Source organism: Petaurus breviceps, unplaced genomic scaffold, assembly GCF_028583685.1.
Source record: "Petaurus breviceps papuanus isolate PSGF00001 unplaced genomic scaffold, PetGlider_PUasm1.0 175, whole genome shotgun sequence".
NCBI classification, from domain to species: domain Eukaryota; kingdom Metazoa; phylum Chordata; class Mammalia; order Diprotodontia; family Petauridae; genus Petaurus; species Petaurus breviceps.
The window spans coordinates 26216771-26240302 of NW_027185764.1; positions in this window are offsets into that span (position 1 = coordinate 26216771).

A 23532-nucleotide genomic window follows, 5' to 3' on the forward strand; every position below is an offset into this window, starting at 1 on the left:
TGCTAAGTGTCTGAGCCCGGGATTCGATCTCCAGGTCGTCCTGACATTGGAGCCAGTGCTCTTACTCGCTGTGCTACCTGGCCTCCCCGATGTCTTTTTTTAATGTATTCTTTTCCCCATTTTCCCTTTCCTCTACTAAGACTGTCAGACAAGAACAAAAGTGTGCCCAGACCCTCTGTTTGCCTTATTTAATTCCCTCTGTGACTCTTGAAGATTTTGAAGAAACACCTTTCTTCTCCCTCTGTTAGAATGTAAATACTTCATCATTATTTTGTCCCTTCCATATGTTCAATGTATTTATTTTTCTTTGTTTCTTTTCACTACTATGTTTTCAGTTTAAAGTTTCTATTCAACTCTGGATTTTTTTTTTTAAATCAAGAATGCTTGAGAATTCACTATTTCATAAAAAAGTTCATTTTTTCTCCCCAAAGGATTATACACATCCTTACAGGGTAAGTTATTTTTAGTTGTAAGTGTTTATATGTTTTATTTTGTAATATTATATTCCAAAATTTTCTCCCCTTTTAAGCAGTAGTTGTCAAGTCTTATGTGATCCTATATGGTTACTTGGTACTTTAATTCTTTCTCTCTGACTATTTGTAGCATTTTTTCTTTCACACAGAATTTGGCTGTTACATTCATCAGAGTTTTTGTTTCAGGATTTCTTTCACAGGTTTCTGGTGAATATTCTATCTTCAAGTTTGCCCTAGTAAATAGGTCTAGTAAATATGGCACTTTTCATTTATGATTTCTTGCAATATAATATGTAGGTCTTGTTTTGGGGTTATAGTTTTCAAAGAGCCAGCTTATTTTTCAATTATCTCCTCTTGATCTGTTTTACAGGTCAATATTTTTGATAGTAGATACTTTACATGTTTTTTTAAATTCTAATATTTTGTATATGTTAATATAATTTATATGAATAAATAAAAACATATATAAATAAAATATAATAATTATTGTAACATTTTTATTATTTTATGGCATTATTGTGTTTTGTTTCATTTATTCTAATTTTTTTTGGGGGGGGAGGAGTATGTTGCTTGTGTTTTCCACCTCTTTTTCTTACCCATTTATTGTCCTTCCAAATCTTTCCTCCAAATCTCTCATTTTACTTCTCTGTAGTTGTTTATGCAATGAATATTTCTTGCAGAGCCAGGTTTCTAGGGGCAGCCAGAAGGGTTTGGGAAGGCATCACCTTCTCTATCATCAACTCTGCTCCATGCCCCATGCCTCATGCTCCTTCCCCTTCTATCAATAGGAGCCGGTTACTAGTGCCACAGATCCATTTAACCACTTACCATAAATTAGCATTTTAAAATAGATATTAATTTAATGTAATTAATATAATAATATAATATGTGATGTTATAATTATACATACTATAATATAAAATTATAGTAATATAATTAATACAATACTTTAATATAACAAAAACAAACATATAAATATTTCCCCTAATACTTCAGGTACATACTTTCCCTTATATAATAACATTCATCTCTGGAGAGAGAAGATTAAAAACTTAATTCCATTTCTATATAGCTTCGAGTCCATCAAGTTCACAGCCAGAAATGGCATTAATGCCAAATGAGTCTTGATAGCAGCTCCTATTGGGCTGGAGTCCTAAAGGTCATTCCTCAGGGTTTTGGTAATAAACTGTCTGCAAAATGCAGCCTGGAATCCAGTTCCTGGATTCCTATGTCTTGTTCTCTTATCTTTAAAAATTCACAAGGTTAGAGACCTAGAAAGGAAAAGAATGAATAGAGAGTCTAAGAACCAAGGCCAATTTCTTGGTGCCTTGTGAAATCAGAAGAAGGCTCTACATGCTCTCTCCTATGTAATATTCAGTGCTTTCTTCTGTTCTCTCATATGTCCAACCTCAGTACTTGATTTAAGTTTCTGGGCTATGTATGGTCTGGCCCTGCTTCCTGTTATGGTGTGATCAGACCTTTCTTTGACCTGACTGTGAGTTCCTGGGCTCTAGCTCCAGGCTTTCACTCCCCTTGGTCAGAGTCACTGCAGGTTTTTAGCCCATTCTCCTGAGTTGGTGTTGGCTTTCCTGGTGGGATGTTTCTCCCTGTACTTGTGTCCTCTGTCTGTCTTTTTCTTCAGTCCTGGAATAGATGATGGAAATAATTGATAATTCTCATCAGAATTTTTTGATTATTTTTCAGTATGTTGCCTTTTAACAACAATTGCTTTTGTATGTATGGGAGAGCTGACTGGCTGCTCTCTTTTTTCAAAATACTAACAAACTTGGCTTCAAATATGAAAATGATTCAATGTTCTAGGATTGACTTTAATATATCATTGAGTTATCGCTTACAGAGCAAGTACATCTTGAGTATGATTCCTGTGAGGATTTAGTCTATGTCAGCATGGTGGTGGGCCAGTTATAGCCAGACCAAAATATTCTGCCAATCAGGCTAATTTGCTAGGGATCGTCTTACTGTCCCCATGAGACACAACATCGATGCTGCCAGTTCCTTGCCCCACAGCTTTGCTGGTCTGTTGGGCCCTGGAGTTTGAGCCAACTCTATTTTTTTCTGATTCCTTTTACTTGTAGCACATGAATGCAAATCAAAGCACCAACATTACCTCCCCAACCCCTAACAGATTGTATTGACCATCTGTGTGCATGGGAAGAAAAACGTCTGTGAGAAATCCAATTTTAAATTACTTGACTTTTAAATTACTGAAATTTCAATTGTTGAATGTCAAGGTCTTTTTTTTAAGCAGTCCTAAAACAATGGACTACACAGTGCTGCCATCAAGGTCAATCTTTTTTTTTTTTTTTTTCTGTTGTGTTGATAATGAAGTACAGTTGGTATCTTTAGAATGTTACTCCTCCCCCCCCCCAAGAAAAATTGCATTGACATTCTGTTCACAAGCAGAAATGGAACAGTGTATGTCCAGCATCACTGTCTTCTGCAGCCTCTGTTTTGTGCAGCTTGTGTTCTGCGTTAAATGTAGGTCAGGGATCACATTGTAGGGCCAGGAATGAATAATTTTATCAGTTAAAGTAAAATGACCAATTGATTGTTCCATTGACAGAAGATATAAAAAGATAATGACAGTATTTCCTTCTTAGAAACTTATTGCTTGAGCCTTAGCACCAACAGAATCAGGCAGACCACACTAACAAATCCCTTAGACAAAGGATGGTGTGTTCGAAAAATTGCACAAACCAAAGAACAAAAATTGGATAACTGAGAAGTTTGTAATGCCAAAGGATGTACCTAAAGCAGTCTGCCTGCTCGTTTGTGGTACAGTGTAAAGACAGCTGGATTTGGGGTCAAAAGAACTGGGTTTGTATCCTGGCTTACTAGATGTATGACTTTAACAGCTCTGTGCCTCAGTTTCTTTTTTTTTTTTTTTAAGCAATCAGGGTTAAGTAACTTGCTCAAGGTTACACGGCCAGTTATTTCTGGGTGTGGTGCTGAGTGTCTGAGCCTGGGATTCGATCTCCAGGTCTTCTCAACACTGGAGCCGGTGCTCCTACCTGCTGTGCTACCTGGCCGCCCCAGTGCCTCAGTTTCTACATCTGCAAAATAGGGATAATAATATAAGTACTATGTGTGTCATACAGGCTAACAGATTCTAAAGGTTGGAAGGAACCTCAGAAGTCATACAATCTAACTCATACCTGAACAGAAATGTCCTTTTTAATATCATTGATACCCTCAATAATGAGGAACTCATTACCTAAAAGGCCTGCAATCAGAAGAACCTGACTTCACATCTGGTTTCAGATGCTTATTAACTGTGTGACACTGGACAAGTCAATTAACCCTGTTTGCCTTAGCTTCCTAATCTGTGAGATGAGCTGGAGAAGGAAATGACAAATCACGCTAGTATTTCTGCCTAGAAAAGCCCCAAAAAGAGTCATAAAGAACCAGACTTGACTGAAATGACTAAGCAACAATAAATAAAAAGTTGCCCAGAAGTTTTCCCTGAAATTGAATCTAAATTTGCCTCTTTTTGTAAATCCCCTATTCCCCCCATGCCATGTTTCCAGTTGAGCTCTCTGGGTTGTTGAAATGCAAACGAGGTCCCTGGATCACAGCTCTAGAGTGGGTAAGGACCTCAGAAACCCCCTAGTCTCATGTTCTTGTTTAGCTCTCGAGTAAACTGAGGTCCAGGCCAAACATAAATAAAGTGCTTTGCTAACCATTCAGGGTGACGTAGAACTGCTAACTGTGAATAAATCTGCAGCATAACAATAATCCTACTTGCTTCACAGGGTTATGGAGAGCATTAAATAAATGAGACCATGAAAGTGAAAGGGTATAAACTCTGCTCAAAGGGACAGTGATCTTCTTTGTGCTAGGGGCTCTCCACATCCTGGTTGGGAGATGAGGTGGCCCCGGGACCACTGGCTATGTGTCCCTGCAAACAGAACCCATCTTCTAGCACTTTCCCAGGGGATTGTTTTTTTAAATGAATACTGTGTTAAGCTGGGAAATTGAATAGCATTCTGTAACTGGGAATTTCCATGCCAGTTCTCAAAGTAATTCCTGAAAACACCAAGGATTTGGTGTCCTCCCTTTGTGGATTGGAACATTTGAGTCTGTTCAGTGACCTCATGCCTGCCCATCTATAGGTCGAGACTCTGGACAAGACCCAAATCTGGCAGTCCAATTTTTCCCTGACCTCCCTTCTTTCCCTTTCTCTCTCACTCTTCTTGGGACTAGAGAGTATGGGTGAGGAAAGGGGCTGGGTGGGTGGAGGAACACTCTACAGTCATATAGGTTGTGACTTGGTCAGTCGTTTTGGTCCTGTAGGGTCTCTGAAAATGGAGAGACATAGCAGATTTTCACCTGATCACTTATACCCAATGACAAGAGGTAGGGTTGTCTATCTCTTTGTCCCTGGGGCACCCATTGGTGATCTCCTGTCCTCTTCTCTTTCTTTCCTTGCCTTCAGGTTTAGGGTTTCCTCACAGTGCCTAGCATTTGTGTAGTTCTTTAAGATTTGCAAATACATATATACATATACACACACATATAAAATTTGATCCTTGGGGCATCTAGGTGGGGCAGTGAATAAATCACTAGCCCTGGAGTCAGGAGGACCTGAGTTCAAATCTGGCCTCAGATGCTTAACATTTACTAGCAGTGTGACCTTGGGGAAGTCACTTAACCCCAATTGCCCTACCTTCCTGTCTACAAAAAAAGAAAAGCAAAAAATAAAAAAAATAAAATTTGATCCTCATAACAACTCTGTGAGGTAGATATTGTTATCTCTATTTTGCAGATAAGAAAACTGAGGCTGAGACAGGTTAAGTGATCCTCCCCAGGTCCACAAAGCTAATATATGTAATGAGACAGGATTCAAAACTCAGGTCTTCTTGACTTTAGGTCCGACACTCTGACAACACTTTGCCTATGCACAGATATGGAGGGTAGTGGATAGAGTGGGGACATCTCAGCAGCTTACTCTGCTACCTGTGGTTTGAGTCTTGGATTGAGGAAGCACCACTTCTTTATCTCCTCAAATTTTGGGGGTCTGGATAAAGAATACTAAACCCCAGAATCAATAGAGCTCTACAAATTTCCCTTTCTTCAAGTATGTATCCACTTGAAATTCTTAATTGAGAGCCCTCCAAAATAAAACAAACTACAATTGCCTTTAGAGGCCATTTTTGTATTTACCAGGTGCCTGACAAAGGGCTCACAGTCTGTTATTTTCCCGACCGTAAGCCTTCCATCTCCCGCTGTATGAATTTTCTGAGAGAAGACAGCAACGGACCTGTGGACCATCTCCAACTGGTGTCTCCACTTTCTCTCCTCTCATTCTCTTCTTAACCCCTTGAAATCTGCCTTCTGACCATATTCCACCAAACTGTTCTCTCCAAAGTTACTAATGATCTCTTAGTTACCAAATCCAATGGCCTTTTCTCAGTCCTTGTTCTCCTTGACTTCTCTGCAGCCTCTGATACTCTTGATCACCCTCTTCCCCTTGAGGTTCTCTTCTCTCTAGGCTTCCAGGTCACCTCCAGCTCCTGGTCTCTCTCTGACCTCTCCTTCTCAGTTTCCTTTGCTGGCTCCTTATCCAGATCACACCTTCTAACCAGAGGTGTCCCAGCAGCTTCAGTCCTAGGCCCTCTTCCCTTCTTCTTCTGACCTACTTTACATGGTGATCTTGTCAGCTCCCCTGGATTTAATTATGATCTCTGTGGCATTATGAATCTCTACCATTTTCAAATCTACCTTTCCTGCCCTAATCTCTTTGTTTACCTCTAGTGTCACATGTCCAGCTGCCTTTCAGTCATCTCAAATTGAATGCCTAATAGACATCTTAAACTCAACCTAATTATCTTTCCCCTGCACCCTCCTCCCCTCCTACCTTCCCCATTACTATTGGTAACACCATCCTCCCAGCCCCTCAGTCTCATAACTCAGGAGTCACCTGGACTCTCCACTGTCTCTCAACCTCCTAAATCCAATCTTCTGCCGAGGCCTGCTGATTTAGCCTTCACAACTTGTCTCTAATATGCCCCCTTCTCTCCTTTGACCCTGCCACCATCTGTGGCAGACCCTCATCACCTCAGGCCCGGATTTTTGCAATAACCACCGGTGGGTCTACCCACCTCAAGTCTTTCTCCATTCTAACCCATCCTCCATTCACTCACCAAGGTCATTTTCCTAAAGCACAGATCACACCATGTCATTTTCCTGCTCAATAAACTCCAGTGGTTTCCTAGTGTCCTAAAGATTAAGTGTAAAATCCTTGGTTTGGCATTCAGTGTCCTTCATAACCCAGCCCCCTCCCAGTGACACTGGCTTCCTGGTTTTCTCTCAAACAAGATATTCCATCACTTAGCTCCGGGCATTCCCTGGTTGTTTTCCATTCCTGGAATATTCTCCTTCTTCTGCTCCAACTACTGACCTCTCTGTCTTCCTTTAAGTTCCACCTAAAATCCTGTGTTCTACAGGGTGCCTATCCCAACCCCTTTGAATTCTAGTGCCTTCCCTCTCTTAATTGTTTCACATATATAGTTTGTTTGTATATACTTGTTTGGTTTTTGTGTCTTCCATTAGATCAGGGAAGGGGCTATCTGTTACTTCTTTCTCTATTCCTAGCACAGGGTCTTGGTGCATAGTGGGTACTTACTGTCGATTGATTGACTGAAAAAGGGCTTTTATCTGTTACTTTTCTGAAGTTCTATTAGTTGTAATTCAATAAAACTGTTGCTTTTATTTCAGCAAAAGCTCAAAAAATATTTCAGATGAGGATTTCATTGATACTTGCAATTATACAGATTAATTCCATTGCTTTCACTCCTACATACAGAGAATCATGAGGTGGCAATGAGGCCCTCTCCTGGATTCCTAACAGAAGACCCCTTATTTTTAAGCTGCCTCCCCCTTTATACCAAACTGATCTGATTGGATTTGGTGCCCGTGGGAGAATAAAATTAAGCCTACAGCAAAAGGAAAGTTAAAACTCAGCTGAGCTCTGGAATAGCTTTTGGAAAAGGACTTAAGTGTAGGTCATCTTTTAAAGTTTATGTGACTAGGAGACAGACATAATAATGCCCATAAAACTGAGTGAGTGTGTGTGTGTGTGTGTGTGTGTGTGTGTGTGTGTAAGTGGACTCTGAATACAGAGCTAAGTGCTATGACATCTACATCCATCTAAAACAGCCTCCAGATCACAGGACAATCTGTGAATACATTGACCAGCTTGTCTTACTGAACACCAAGTTTACAGTATTTCCTCTGTCATCTCATATTCTGTTTCTGGATGACCAGCTGGAGAAAAGTCTCCCAACTGGTATAGCTGCCAAACCTCCAAGTCACTGAGCTTTCCAGACAGTGTGGGAGGGGGTGTGAGAGTGTTGTTTTTTACACAGGAAGGAAAAAACCTCCGTCCTCAGCTTTGTGTACTGACCCCTCTCCTCCACTTTCCTCTCATTCCTTTGTCCTGAACTCCCTGGAAAAGGGATGTGATTGAAGGCTGATATCCTCACTCAGATGGTTGGATTTTTACTTACATTTGAAATACAAATATTTTCAAGAAATTGCCTCTCAAAGTAAAAGACAGAGACAAAGAAAGAGTGAAAAAGAGAAAGATTAGGGTAATGGTGCAGTATAATTGAAGCCTTAAGGGAAGCATCTCAGCAAAATATTCTTGAATTTTCACCCAAGGTTTGCTACTATTTCTATGACCTGGAGTTAACCATGTCCAGGGCCCCAGTTTCCATCTCTATAAAAAATAAAAGGTTTGGGCTTTATGTGCATCAAAACTAAGAGTATGCTAGTAAATGTTTAACAACAGGCTCTCCAGAAAAAAAAAATGTACACATGATACACTTAAGTTTAATCTGCATTTTAAAAACATCTCTCCATTACTTTCTTAAGTCTGGACAATTAATAAAATAATAAATCAATCTTGATTTGTAGCATTTGTTGATTTCAGAGGTGTAAATGCCTCCATTGAAAATTTAAGAATTGACTCTCATGGGTGGGTATGAGTTGGCACCAGTGCACCCCTGTAGGTTCTTTCCAGTCCTATGAATCTGTTGTCTCCTGGCAGAGGATCTCGATTTAGTGCTTTTGAAAATAAGCAGGGATCTCAGAGGTCACTGGGCGTCTAGACCCAGAGAGGCAAGGGGTCTTGGAGGCCATTCAGTCCAACTTGTTCAGTTGCTTCTGTCGTGTCCAACTCTTCATGGTTCCATTTGGGGTTTTCTTGGCAGAAATGCTGGAAGGGTTTACCATTTCCTTCTCCAGCTCATTTTACAGATGAGGAAACTGAGGCAAACAGGCTTACGTGATTCACCCAGAGTCACACAGCTAGTAAGTGTCTGTTGTTGTTTGTCCTTCTTTCTCAAAGAGGACCATGGCATCATGGAGGTGATGCCATGATGTGCAAGTGAATTGGATTTAAGTGAGGCAGGGTTGTGCAAAGTCACCAGCCTCACTTTTTCCTCCAGAGCCATCTAGTTAACAGGGAGCAGATATACTTCAGGATGACTGGAGATGGCCACGATGCAGTGGAAGACCTTGGCCTTTCAAAGCTAAGGTCCTTAGCAGGTCTCACTTTGACTGAGGCAATGCCCATTCAGTGATGAAGGCTAGGTGAGAAAGTTTCTCAGACTGGATTTGAACTCAGGTCTTCCTTGCTCCAGGCATGGTGTTCCATCCTCTGTGCCACCTACCTGTGAAATATCTCCTTTTATAAATAAAGAAACTGAAGCTCAGAAAAAGGAATATTTAAGGACATGTTGTTCAGTCATTTCAGTTGAATCTGACTCTTTGTGACCTTATTTAGAATTTCCTTGGCAAAGACACCGGATTTTTTTTGTCATTTCCTCTTCCAGCTCATTTTACAGAGGCAGAAATTGAGGCAAACAGGATTAAGTGACTTGCTCAAAGTCACGCAGCTAGTAAGTGTCTGAGGCTATATTTGAACTTGGAAACATAAACCTTCTTGACTCCAGGCCTGGCGCTCTGTTCACTGAACCACTGAGCTCTTAAGGTCAAACAAGGTAGTAATGGAAGAACCAGGATTTGAACTAAGATTCTCTGACTTCAGATTCAGCACTCTTCCCCTCCCCCCCAAATGACCTCATTAGTTCTTTGAGTCCAGACTCTGGAGTAATCCAGGCTGGTCCCCAGCTGGCAGAAGGGTTTGATCAGAAAGTGATAAAACATGCTCATGAAAAATGTAGTGTGGGCTGGGGCTGGGTGAGTTATGGCCCCATTTGGTGGCTGCACACAGGTAAGTCAGGCTGTAACTCATTTTGCCCCATCATGTTTTTTATTACTCTGTTTTAGCATAGTTTGGAAGGGAAAATCACCTTAGACAACAGATGTCTGAGCCTTAATTTTTTTTTCTTTCTCTTGTCGTGTGGACAGGCCTAAGACCAAGAGGGCTGATGACTCATTGCTGTGGTATTACACACCACAGGATGAAATGTGTGCTGTAGAAAGTGTGGGGCAGGATTGATCAGTTTGCTCTCTCTCTTTGATGTATCAGGGCAGGCTACTTCTGTGATAGCTTATGGAATGATTCCAAGCCCTACTACTTCATGAAAATCACCGTCTTAGGTTTTCTTGGCCCATGAGCACATTTGCACTTGATTCTAGACCTTTTGTATCAGGGATCTAAGGAGGGAGGATCGGGAATCTTGCAATTTGCCCCCTCTGTGCCCCTTCTAATGTTCCATGGATCTGTTGTGAGGATCAATAGCTTCAAACATATGCAAGGACAAGCAAGAACAGATACTTGACTAGTAGAATACATGCTTTTAAAGAGAGCAAGCCTTATTAAAATACTCATGTACAAACTCACTCACAATTCCCTCTGCCAGGCCCCCATCTTCAAAATATTGATGTTTCAAGCCCTGGGGAGTAACAGTACTCTTCAAGGCTCTCTTTGTCCATTAACCAATTGAAACACAAGCAACACGTATGCAGAGAAAACCACAGAGTGGGGCCATTATTACTCTATCGGTAAATAAATGAATCCAGCTTTCTCTAGTGAAAATCTTTCATCTATTTGACATTATCCTATGTGAACATATCTCCCTGCCCCCACCACATCACTATGCTATCATAAATTTTGAGAACAAAAGAAATAAAACAGCTAATTATACCAGATTCCCAGACACCCTTCCAGAAGTTAAAAAAAAAAATCAAGCACATTTGTCATCACCCAGCTATGTACAATAAATAGCTTCCTTGTAAACACAGATTTCCCAATAGGGACCCCATTTCAGGTTTTCCCTTACTCTGGGAATCAGCTTTTGTCCTGGATGTTTTATCTTACCACCCTGCTTTGGAGAAACTATACATGATCCTGATTATATTTTTAAATCTTTCTATCTAGCATCTCTCTGAGTGGATATCCCTTTTAATATGACAGCTTGATAAGGTCTGGTCTGGATCTTAGGGAGTAATCAGAAAAGTCTTCTTTTCTACATGAATGGGGATGACAGTGAGGGCAAGTGGATAGAGGACAAAAAGGATTGGTTCCCAGGTTGAAAATGATGTCAAACAATGCATTCCAGTGGTTTGGCTGCCTTGTTGAACACATTTCCCCCCTTTTCTGGGTGAATCTGGCATGTGCCTTGGGGTGTCCAATCAGGAAAGTATTGTTACTGGGATGGCTTCAGGCTGGTCAATCACCCAAAAAGACCCTTCTGTTGACCTTATTACAATGTCTGTTGTAACAAAACTGTTATTAGGAAGGTCCTGTTCATTTTGCAATGATCGTGTTGTAGAAATATGGATTGTTAAGGGCTGAAAGTTCATTAGAGATGATCTCAGATCTCAGCCTCAGTTTCCTCATCTGTAAAGTTAAGATGATGTTGCCTATAGCCCCTGATACACTGGCTTCTGAACCTCTCCAGTCTGGCTTCTGATCTCATCATTCAACTGAAATTGTGCTATTTAAAGTTACCTATGATCTCTGTAATGCCAAATCCAGTAACCTGTTCTAAATTCGCATCCCTTTTGACCCCTCTTCAGCCAGTCACACCATTGATCATTTATTTTTGCTAGATGTTCTCAGTTCTATAGGTTTTCATGATACTGTTCTGGTGCTTGCTCTCTCTCTCTCTCTCTCTCTCTCTCTCTCTCTCTCTCTCTCTCTCTCTCTCTCTCTTAAATCAATTGGGGTTAAGTAACTTGCTCAAGGTTACATGGCCAGTTTTTTTGTGTGAGTATTAAGTATCTGAGGCCGGAACCGATCCCGGGTCCTCCCAACTCCAGGGCCGTCACTCTTACTCACTGAACCACCTAGCCGCCCCTGGTGCTTGCTCTCTTCATACTATCTGAACACTCAATCTTCTTTGTGGCATCTTCATCCAGGTCACATTCACTAACTGTGGATGACACCAAGGCTCTATGGGCTTTCTGCTCTTCTTCCTCTATACTATCAAACTTGGTGATAGCTTCAGCTCCCATGAATTCAATTATTCTCTTTATTCAGATGATTCACAAATCTACATATCCAGTTTTAATCTCTCCTGACATTACTTCACATCACCAATTGCCTTTTGGACAACTTGAACTGAATGTCCCATAGGCATCTAAAATGCAAAACGTCCAAAACACAACTCAGCTTTCCCCCTAAATCCTTCCCACTTTTCAACTTCTGATTACTGTAGAGGGTATCACCATCCTTCTAGTCACACAAGCTATCATCCTTGAATTCTCACTCTTACTCTGCACACCCAATTTGTCTTGGAGTGTCTTCCTTCACAACACATCACCTCCACTCATAGCTATCACCCTAGAAAAGAGAACCCCCCAGCTCAGATGACTTCAACAGGCATCTGATTGCTTTCTTTGCCTGAAGTATCTCCTCACTTCAATCCATCCTTCCTTCATCTATCAAAGTTATTTCCTTAAATAATAGATTCCTAAATAAAATCCATGTCACCCTCTACTCAATAAACCTTGGTGGCTCCCCATTACCTCCAGGATCAAAAGTGAAGTCCTCTTTGGCATTTAAAGCCCTGTATAACCTGGCCCCTTATTAGTTTTTCCAATCTTCTTACATGTCAGTCACCTCCTCACACTCTGTTATGTAGCCATATTGTTCTACCTTCTATTCCTCACAAAGGACAAATGTTGCACTTTATTGCCCCACCTCTGTGTACCTTTGCACTGCTTTTCTCCCGTACTTGGAATACCCTTTGACCTCAAATTCCCTGGTTTCTTTCAATACTCTACTCAAATCCCACCTTCTGCAGTACCTCTTTCCCAGTCATGCTGCTAGTGCCTCTCCCCTGAGATAACTTCCATCTGCTCTGTGTATACATTGTATGTGTAGAGTCATTAACATGTTATCTCCCCATTAGAGTATAAACTCCTTGAGGGCAAGACTGTCTTTTTCCTTTCTTTGTACCTCCAATGCTTAGCATAATGCCTGTTGAATAGTAAGTGCTTATGGGATACTTGTTGATTGGCTGAAAAGGAGACCAGTTTAAAAAATATATAACCAATTTTGAAATTTTACATTATTAATATGCATGTATGTATCCACAACAACCCAGCTCCACTAGACTCTCCATTAGCTATATGGCTCAGTGGATTGAGTACTATGCTTAGAATCAGGAGTTCAAATCTGGTCTCAGATACTCACTAGCTGTGTGACCCTGGGCAAGTCACTTAACCCTGTTTGCCTCAGTTTCCTCAATTATAAAATGAACTGGAAAAGGAAATTGTGAATCAATCCAGTATCTCTGCCAAGAAAACCTCAAATACTGTCTTGAAGAGTCAGAGATGACTGACCCACCAAGAATAGGTAGGTGTAGCTTCTCCTCTGTCTTTAATGCCTCCCTGACTACTGCTAGGATTAATATGACATTAGCAATCTCTTTGGTCAAGCAGTTGATTTGGCTCTTGTTTGCAGTCACCTCAACAGAATCTTTGGCTGGTCATTCTAATGTTATGTAGATAGAAACTCAGAGGGCAGGAAAGAGGAGAGGATGAGTCTAATCCACATGATGGTAACTACCTGATCTTTATTAGTATTATCAGTCAGTGGGACACAGTGGAGAGTACCCCAGCCTTAGCATCAGGAAGTCTTGGATTCAAGTTCTGCTTTAGATGTATCTTGTCTCTGTGACGGTAGACATGTCACTTAACCTTGCAAATAAATGCTTTTTCATTTATTTAGTGCCTGGGGCACATCTTGGATCTTGTAAATTACACAGGAATGACTTATCTGCATTAGGAAAGAAGGTTCTTGGCCAGGGGTTCCCTCCACCAATGAAACAACACACACAAGTGTGCTGATAGTAACACATTCGTAACATGTATAAAATGTGTAACGCACATATATGCATGCATATATGTATTCTGCTATTTCAGTGGTGTAGGGAACTTATGGCCAAGAAGCTTCTTTCCTAATGTAGATAGGTAAATACACACACATAGATATGTATGTGTGAATGTATATATGACATTGTTGTCATAATTTATAAATATATGCATGCATGTATAAATGATGAAAGCAATGTCTTACATCTATACAGTCAACTTTCAAGTCTATTATATTAAGCAATAAGCATTTATTAAAAATTTGCTATTTAAACTTTGTTCCTTGGGGCATAGCGGGTGGGCATGCTGACTTGGAGTCAGGAACATCTGAGTTCAAATCTTCTTTCAGATTCTTATTGGTTGTGTGACCCTAGATAAGTCACCTAACTACTCATAGCCTCTATTCCCTCATTTGTAAAATGGGGGATAATAATAGTACCCACCCCATAGGGTTGTTGTAAGGAGCAAATAAGCTAACATGTAGAGTGCTTTGCAAACCTTAGATATTAAATGTAGCTGGTGGCATAGAGGATAGACCTGCTGAACCGGGAGTCAGTAAGATGAGTTCAAATGTGGCCTCATATACTAACTGGCTACATGATCCTGGGCAAGTCACTTAACCTCTATCTGCCTTTATTTCTTCTGCTGTAAAATGGACATAATAATAGTACCTTCTTCATGAGGTTGTTGTAAAGTTCAAATGAGATAATACCTATAAAACACTTACACAATGACTGGCCCATAATAGATGCTTCATAAATGCCTTTTCCCTTCCTTACCAGGCACTGTGCTTTATCATTTCACTCTCATAGCCACCTTGTGAGGTATACCTAATTGCATCAATTTCTTTGGTTAATGGACAATGTCAGATGCTTAATATGGGCAGGATACCACAAGGGTCCATTTGTACATTTGGGAAGGGACTGCGGTATACAAAAAATGATTAAGACAAATGGTAGGACCACAAGGCTGACCCCAGTCTCCTGACTCAGCCTCATGCTTTCCCTTTGGAGCACATTACCTTGATTGTATGATTCCACAGTATATTCCTAAACATCCTTATAGCAGGACCACCCAAGCCTGTTAGGGCTGATACTTCTTGGTACCCAGGGTATCAAGAGTCCAAGCTAGCTCTTGTGACAGGGTGGTGGGTACTAGACTGCTCTGCAGTGTCTTTATTTACCCTTGAAGGAAGGTAGCAGAGATGCATTAGGGTTTCTACTGCCATTTTAACCTGGTAGCTACACAGCAAATATGAAGTTGCTTTTTTTTCTTCCTCAGCATGTGACTGGTTGGATTTTCCACTAATAGGTGTGGTCCCCAAGCTATAAATAGTGTTTCAGCACAAGTAGCTTGGAGAGGACACACTGTTGGAGGAAGAACTGTGGCCATTTGCTATTTCAACAACACCTGACAGGCAGGGCATTGAAACAGAGGAACAATAGCACTAGATTCAACACGATGAATGCTCTGCACATCGAGAGGCCATGTTCCCCCCACTTGTCCTTGTTCCCATTTTGTTACAAAAACCTTGGTGAGCAGTTTCTCAAATAAATAATGCAAATAAGTGCTTGTCACTTCAGATCCCAACCGTTTAGCTGTCAGGCAATTTCCCAGATTCCCTTCGTCTCTCTGCCATTTTCTGAAAACCCAGTCCAAACTTCAGCCCAGAAGAGGACTCTCCTTCCCGCAGCACTTGTGCCTGTTACCCTGCCCACCCACCGCAATCCCATGACATCAGTGTTTCCTTAGTAACTCAAGGACTTCAAAGGAGAAAGGAGATGGAGGAGACAAAGAATGGGGAAGGAAAAAAAAAAGAATTCGCTTAAAATTCCATCTGTGAGGGCCTGTAAAGATTTCATAGCCTCTGATTTGGGGAGTTCAGTCAGCTTCGGGAGCTGCTGAGCCTGAGGCAATAATAAAAGTTCAGAGGTGCTCCTTTTTCCTTGCTCCCACTTTCCTTTGTTCTGACTCCCTAGCTTTTATGTAGTCAGTGCATACCAGACTGGTGTGTGTGTGTGTGTGTGTGTCTATGTGCATGTGCGTGCACACACAACTTTACACCTTTTACTTTTTCTCTGGGTACACTAATCAAATCATTGCTATCATTGATGGTGTGAAGGACATTTCCAATCCCTGAGACACCATGGACCAAAATCCCCTTCCCTGGCTATCACTCTCCACTGTATATTATTATATATATTATCCTCTTATTAGAATTCAGCTCTTTGAGGGTAAAACTTGTCTAACTTTCATATTAGGCACTATATACATGCTAGATATTATTATTATCAATTGTAATAATACTTATCTAGCAATAATAGTATTCTCAGTGTAAAGCAAGTGCCTAATATATTCTTTTTTATTCATTCATTCTCCTTCATTTACATATTGATTGCAGACCTGTAATGTTCCTTCCATCAAGATCTTTAAGGCTCCTTCCCTGGATCTTTGAAGAAATAGGCCTCCAAATGCTAAAAGTTCTTCATAACTAAAATTCCAATTCGAATATGAATATTCCAATTGAAATGTGAATATCAAGGCACCCTCACTTTAAAAACTTTTACCCAAAAGTCAGTTACAGAAATGGGACTGGGTCAGTGGAAGAATCTGTAAGGTTTACTGTCTCTGGAATGGGGTGCTATGATTAGTCTTCTATTTTGAGGCAGCTGTGTTGCAGTGAATAGCCAAGAGTAAGGAAGACCTAAGTACAAATCTGACCTCAGACACTTGCTAGCTGAGTGACCCTGGGCAAGTCACTTAACCCTGTTTGCTTCAGTTTCCTCATCTGTAAAATGAGCTGGAGAAGGAAATGTCAAACCACTCTGTATCTTTGCCAAGAAAACCCCAAATGGGGTCATGAAGAATCAAACACGACTGAAATGATCAAACAACAAAGTTCCATAGATGTGAAAAGGAACCACTTCCTCCCTATGAATTTGCTTTATCCTTTATGGAGTGTTTACAATAAGATTTAGAAAAGAATTGCTCAGGAAGAGGTAATCAATGCTACCATAGGACAGTTACAATCCCTGAGATACCATGGACCCAAATCCCCTTCCCTGGCTACTACTCTCCATGATGTGTTGTATCCCCCTGTTAGAATTAAGCTCCTGGAGGGTAGAAGCTGTAATTGGCATCACTGGAGAGTATGGACTCTCCAGTGATGATAGCAAAGAATACAGAGAAAGCTGAACCAGGGATAGAAGCTTTTGTGCATTTGCACCTGCATTTCCAGGTCTAGGGAAACACTGAGATGTAATGCTAAAACCATAACCAGGAAGAATTCTGTACTATTGGCTCCTCAGTTCCTCTTTTGTTATGGGGAGGATTCCCTCCTGCCCACTTTGGCCAATGGGCGTTATCTGACCGGGAGAGCATCACTGCATAGGACAGAGTTTGGGTTCTCCAGGTTCTTCTGTCTTCCTAACGCATGTGGCAGAGTGTGCAAGAACATTGTAGATTTCCCAGGGTGTGATAAAGATAGCGTAGTAATGGTGGAAGGAGCTCAGATTCTGGAACCAGGGGTCTTGGGTTCAAATCTCATCTCTGATACTTTCAATGTGTATGACTGGGAGAAGGCATAACCACTCTGGGCCTCTGTTTTCTCATCTGTAAAATGAGAGGATTTGGCTAGAAAGCTTCTGAGGAACTTTAGATCAGAGTCTCTTAACCTTGTGTCTTTGAGCTTAAACCAAGATTTTCATAAGTGTATTTCAATAATTGGTTTCATTGTATTCGTACACATTTATATATTTTAAAATATTCTTTTCTTAAAAGTAACTTGATGAATTTATTATACACTTTTATTAAAAAGTAAGTAGTTTAGAACAGTGCTTCACAATTTCATGTATGATTCTATTTCTTTAAACCTATATTTCTGAACTTAAGAAATATAAAAAACATTTAACATAGTAGAATGAAAAAAGATGATTGCATATGAAACTGCAAATCTATTATGTATAACTTGCTATTCCTTTTTAAGTATATAATAAAGTTATCATGTAACTTTAAAAAAATTCAAAATATTCTGAGAAGTTCTTAAAAGTACCAGATGGATCCATGACACAATAAATGTGAAGAACCCTCATTCAAAACTGTGGTCCCATGATTTCCTTTCCAAGAGCTATTTTATATCCTCTAGCTGGTTTTCCATGTCTCCAAAAATTTTTGGTTGGATGAGATTGCTGAGTTCTCAAATAGCTATTCAGTCATTTCAATTGTATCTATCTCTTTGGGGTTTTCTTGGCAAAGATACTGGAGTGGTTTGCCATTTCATTCACCAGTTCATTTTACACATAAGGAAACTGAGGCAGAGTGAAGTAACTTGACCAGGGTCACTCAGCTAGTGAGTGTCTGAGACCAAATTTGAACTTGGGAAGAGGCCCATCTGCTGTACCATGTAGCTAATAGCCAGACAACTATAGAAAGGTATAAAAGATATGCCTCACTTGGATATAAATATTGATTTTTTTTTGTACTATTGGTATTGGAGTGCCTAAAGAAAATAAGAGGCCTACTTGCTTATAACATCCACATATAGTAAAGAAGGATTAGGGTGAATCATTTCCACTTTATAGAGGGAAGAAACTAAGGTACCAAAATAATGGGACCAAGAAACAGAACTAGGATCCCGACCGCTCACCTGAGTGCCTTAAACATTGCAACAGATTCCCTCAAGGGAGTATGGTAACAGAACATACACATTCCGTAGACTTCAACCAGGTCTGTCTTTTAAAAAAGAGGCTTTAGGAGATGTTTAGAAACATAGGGTCAAGATCTTTGAAGCAAGAGATGGTGATGCAGTTTGATAGCACACCTGGGAACCTTCCCCAGAACTCACCTCCAAATTCTCATGCAGAGAACAAAGCGAAAACAAGGCCCTGCTGCAGCCTGTCCCAGAGACACCTGCTTAGTGTCTCCAGTGGGGCAGGGCTTTGCTCATCCCCCAGGTATGCGGATGAGCTTTCTTGTAAAGTCAGACTTGCCAATATTCCCAGGAGGGATCTGTGGGTTTTGTTTTCTTTTTAATTAAAAAATTTATGCTTATCAACTCTGAGCATGGCTTCTCTTCAAACTCGTCCCCTTTCCTTTGGAGGGACTGTTCCTTTCATCCATTTGGTCTGGGGATCACTCAGAATGATATCAGAGTACCAGGAACCTTGTTAATTCTTCAATTTCCTGACTTCTGACTTCAGGTGAAATCTGAGAGGCTTCTTGGTCAGAATTGAGTCATAGGACTACCCAGGAAAAGCTGGTTCAAAATCCCTCCTCTGATACTTACAGGTTATTTATAACCTTTGACAATTTGTCTATTAGATAATAACTCTTGTTTTTCTTGTATCAAATCCCTAAATATTTTCTGTGTGTATATAGCTATGCACATTCACAAAATTGTTTTCCTTCCAATTCTAGCTACACTGTATGCCTATGAATGTGTGCATATGTGTGTATATTGCTTCTATATATGTAGGTATACACATATAATATTTAGAGATCTATATATGTAGGTATATAATACAATATTTAGAAATGAATAAGGAAAGGAACCATTCTCTAATAGATAAATTGTCTCTGATTTTAAATTTCTCTGATAAAAGTTGTAGACATCAAAATATATATACACATACCTACAGGCACTATTTTACACATGAGATATTTAATATACATATATTTATATGAGCTATTTAGTTATTTGCTACAAGTGAGTAAGGATTAGAGCCATTCATTCTTTAATAAATTGTCTCGGGTTTCAAATTTTATAAAGATCAATATACATATAAGTCTATACATATATACATGCATATGTATATCCAACTTTTATCAGAAAAAACTTTTTGCAAGAACACACACTATTTAGGAATTTGTTTTCCTTCTAATTCTAATTACAATTTGTGACTATAGGCAAGTCCTTTAATGTGTCTGAGTCTTAATTTCCCCTTTGCAAAATGAGGATATTAATATGTGTAATACCTACATCATAGGGCTGTCTTAAGGCTCAAATGAAAGAAAGCATGTAAAGTATTTCACAAACTTTAAAGTACACACACATCAATTATTCCAGCTACTGAGGTAACAATATGCTTGTCACACAAGCCCTCCTTGCCCAGTTGCTTCTGGGGCACCTAGGCCTCAGACCATGTAGTCGTGACCAACTCATTCTCTCCTCTCATTCTCTCAGAACTCAGGCAAAGCCTTCCAGGCCTAGAGTTATCATGTGATCCCTTTTATTCTCAATCTGCTTCTATCTTCTCTTTCTCCCATTTTCTCTCTCCCTTTCCCTTTTTTCTTTTTGTCTGCATTAATCACCATTGCCTGATTAGAGCGTCTACTCCAGTGACCTGGAGAGATTTAGAAAGAGAAGCTCTGGTTCATTTGTTCAACCTGGAGGTGGGGGAAGGTAGTGTGACTTCACTGGATCTCACCTCTCATATTCCTCCAGCTTTCTTCTTTCCTTTCCTTCCTCCTCCTCCAATCCTGAGCCTGGGGAACCTTGAGTACCAAGGGTTTCTGAGTTGCCCAGAGGTCAGCCTCAGCCCATTCCAGCTCCCTGGGTTTCCTCTTGCAAGGAGGACATAGCCACAGGAGTCAGAGATCACTAGGAACCCTGTTTGGACAACCTATTCCTCACTATCACTCAATTTGAAACAAAGCACCTTGCTACCATGGTGACAGTCATCATAACAATACACAGAGAAACAGCAGATCTCGTTCAACAGCAAGCCTTGCTATGTGTGTTGCAAAATGACTTCTGCCAATTTGAGGAAACAGCAGAAGACGCATTCTGAGCTTTAGCGTACATTCAGTCTGGGCCAACATTGGATAGTAGGACCGAGCAAGGAAAAGGATCGGTTTTTTAAGACAAAGGGAAAGTTGGACGTGGTGTCAGAGGTGGTTCAATAGGGCAGGTTGGACACTGCTACGCTGGGGTGGAATTGGAGGGGGAAGGACAGGGAGGGTGGGAAGGTTTTCTGGGGATTTCCTGGCCAGGTCAAGGCACAGGCATTCGGGATGAGTCAGTCTTCTGATGGCAAACCCTGAGTCCTGGACTAGGAAAGCCTCACATTAGATGATCCTCCCCCCACTGTTGTGACTTAGGTAGGTGGCATGACTGGATGCTTGGAGGAGAATCTTGGTCCATTGTGACATAAAGAGAGAAGCCCTGGCAGCCTCAGAATTTGGTGAAAAAAGGTCAGGTCAAAGATTTTTTTTAAAAAGAAGTCAAACTCTGCACTACATTTGGACAGGCAGGTCCCGCCTTCCCTCTCTCTTCCTCTGTCCTTTTAAGAATAAGGCGGTCACTCACTCAATCAGTCAATCAGCAAACATTTATTAAATATTTAGTCTATGCTGGCCACTGTGCTAAGCACTAATGATGAAAATACAATAAATGAAACAATCCTTTCTGAAAAAGGGCTTACATTTTGATGTAAGCGAGCCAATGGAACTGGGAACAGGAACAATCATTTCAGAAAGCAATATGGTAATTCCTTTCATGTACGCATTGGAGTAGATGGCTGCCAAATTCCCTTCCCACTCTCCAATTCTGTAGGTTGTGGTGATGTACAGTAAGAGCTAGAAAGCTCTTTGTACCCTTTTGCCCCTACTGGGCCTATGCTCTAGAGATATTATTCAAAGATGTAGAAAAATACTTATAACAGTATTATTCATAACTATAAAAAATACTGGAAACAACCCTAGCATCCAGTGATTGGGAAATGGATAAGACATTGTGGTTTTGGAATGCAGTGTGATATTATTACATCACAAGATATGAGAAGTACAAAGAATACAAAAAAATATGGGAGGTCTTTTATGAGTATAATAATAATAGTTAGCATTTATATAGCACTTTAAAGTTTACAAAGTATTTTACAATTGTTATTTCATTTGACCCTCACAACAATCCTGAGAGAGTAGATGTTATTAGTATCTCCATTTAACAGATGAGAAGACTAGGCAGAGGGTGATGAAATAACTTACCTAGGGTCTGAAGCCGAATTTCAACTCTTGTCTTCCTGACTCTGAGTCACATATTCTATCCAATATGCCACCTAACTCCCTTACAAAGTGATACAGAATAAAGAAAACTGAACCAGAATATTATTAGATATGGACTAGAAGAATAAAAATAAAAACCCTAATAACAACAAAAAACAGAAAAGTATACACAGAAGAAAGAAAAGTCTAAAGGGAATATGGAAGCAAACAGGGAATGTTTTTATCTTGTTAAAGTTAACAGATATTTTCCAATAAACTGAATATTTGTGTGTGTGTGTGTGTGTGTGTAGGACTGCATTGTTAGAAGCACTTTCACATGCAGGAGTTTCCTTGATCAATGAAATCACATATCTAGTCCCTATACTATCCTATCACATTGTTTTTGCTTATGGTTATGTAATGGGAATGTACATTTTTAAGATCTTCCCTGACCCTAGGCTAAAGTTCACCTAGAACCTGGGGTGGCAGGCTTGTTTTTTAGTAGATACTTTTTGATTGGTCAGTGGGTCCAGAAGGTTGTTACATTCTCTGAGCCAGGAGAAGGCTATATAATCCCTGATGTGAGGCTTTGCTTTGGGGCTCACTTTGAGAAGTGTTCTGTGATTTGATCAGATGAGACTCTGGGAAGCCATTGTTGAGAGCCCCCCAGCTTTGAAAAACCCAGATGTTGATTTGGTATGGATGTAATGGTTGGACAGTTTGGAAACCTGTCTACTTGATCTGTTTCTCTGTCTTGATAATTCTGTCTGTATACTCTGAAGTTTGGGGTGCTGACCTTTTCCCCCTGAACTAGGTAAACGATACATATTTGACTGATTAAAGTAAGCTTGTTAACCCATTCTGAGTTGCTTTCCTTTAACAAAGCAGATCTAAGAGCCTGTGTTGGCAGTCACCCTGGGGACGCTGGGGTGCTTGCTGATACAAGTTACTAAGTGAAGAATAAGCAAAAGAAAACAAACCACCAGGAGATAAGGCCACAAAGAAGGGTGACCCTTGGTCTGAACTGTTTTAACACTGCCAACTTCTGGGAGAGGCACTGAATTTTCTGCCTGGCATATAACACAGAGACAGGCACACAATAGTCACAACAAATCCCTATTGGATGAGATGGAAAGGCAGGAAAGCTGAAACAGATCGAAACTTTCTCAGATCAACTTTAGTCTAAAAGAGTGACTCTTGCCACACTTAAAAATGCCATCATCACCACTGTGATGTCCCAATCCAAAGAACAAACCTCAGGCAAGCCTATGGATGATTTCCACCTCTCCTCACTTTAAGAAGGATGCTTGGAGGGTCATGGGTAATGGGATTGTGAGAGCTGAGCAGTGCAGTAAATGGAGCACCAGGCTTAGAGTTAGGAGAACCTGAGTTCAAATGTGGCCTCAGATTTTTATTGGTTGTGTGACCCTGGGCAAGTCACCTAACCCCCAATTACCCCCCCCCCCAAAAAAGAAAAAAAGATAATGAGGTGTAAGTGACATGGGAGGGGGCATGGCACAGGGGAAATAGTAATGACTTTGAGACCTGATCTTGATTCCTGACAGTCACCTTCTACCTCTGAGACCTTGGACAACTCATTTAATTTTTCTGAGTCTATAAAAGGAGAGGATTAGCTTCAATGGCCTTTGATGTTCTTTCTAGCCCTAGATGTAATCATCTAGGATGTGCCGATGGTCACACTGAGGCAGGAAGTGACTGTACCTGAGTCTTGTCACCATTGTTTTATTCCCATCCCAATTCTCTCTAA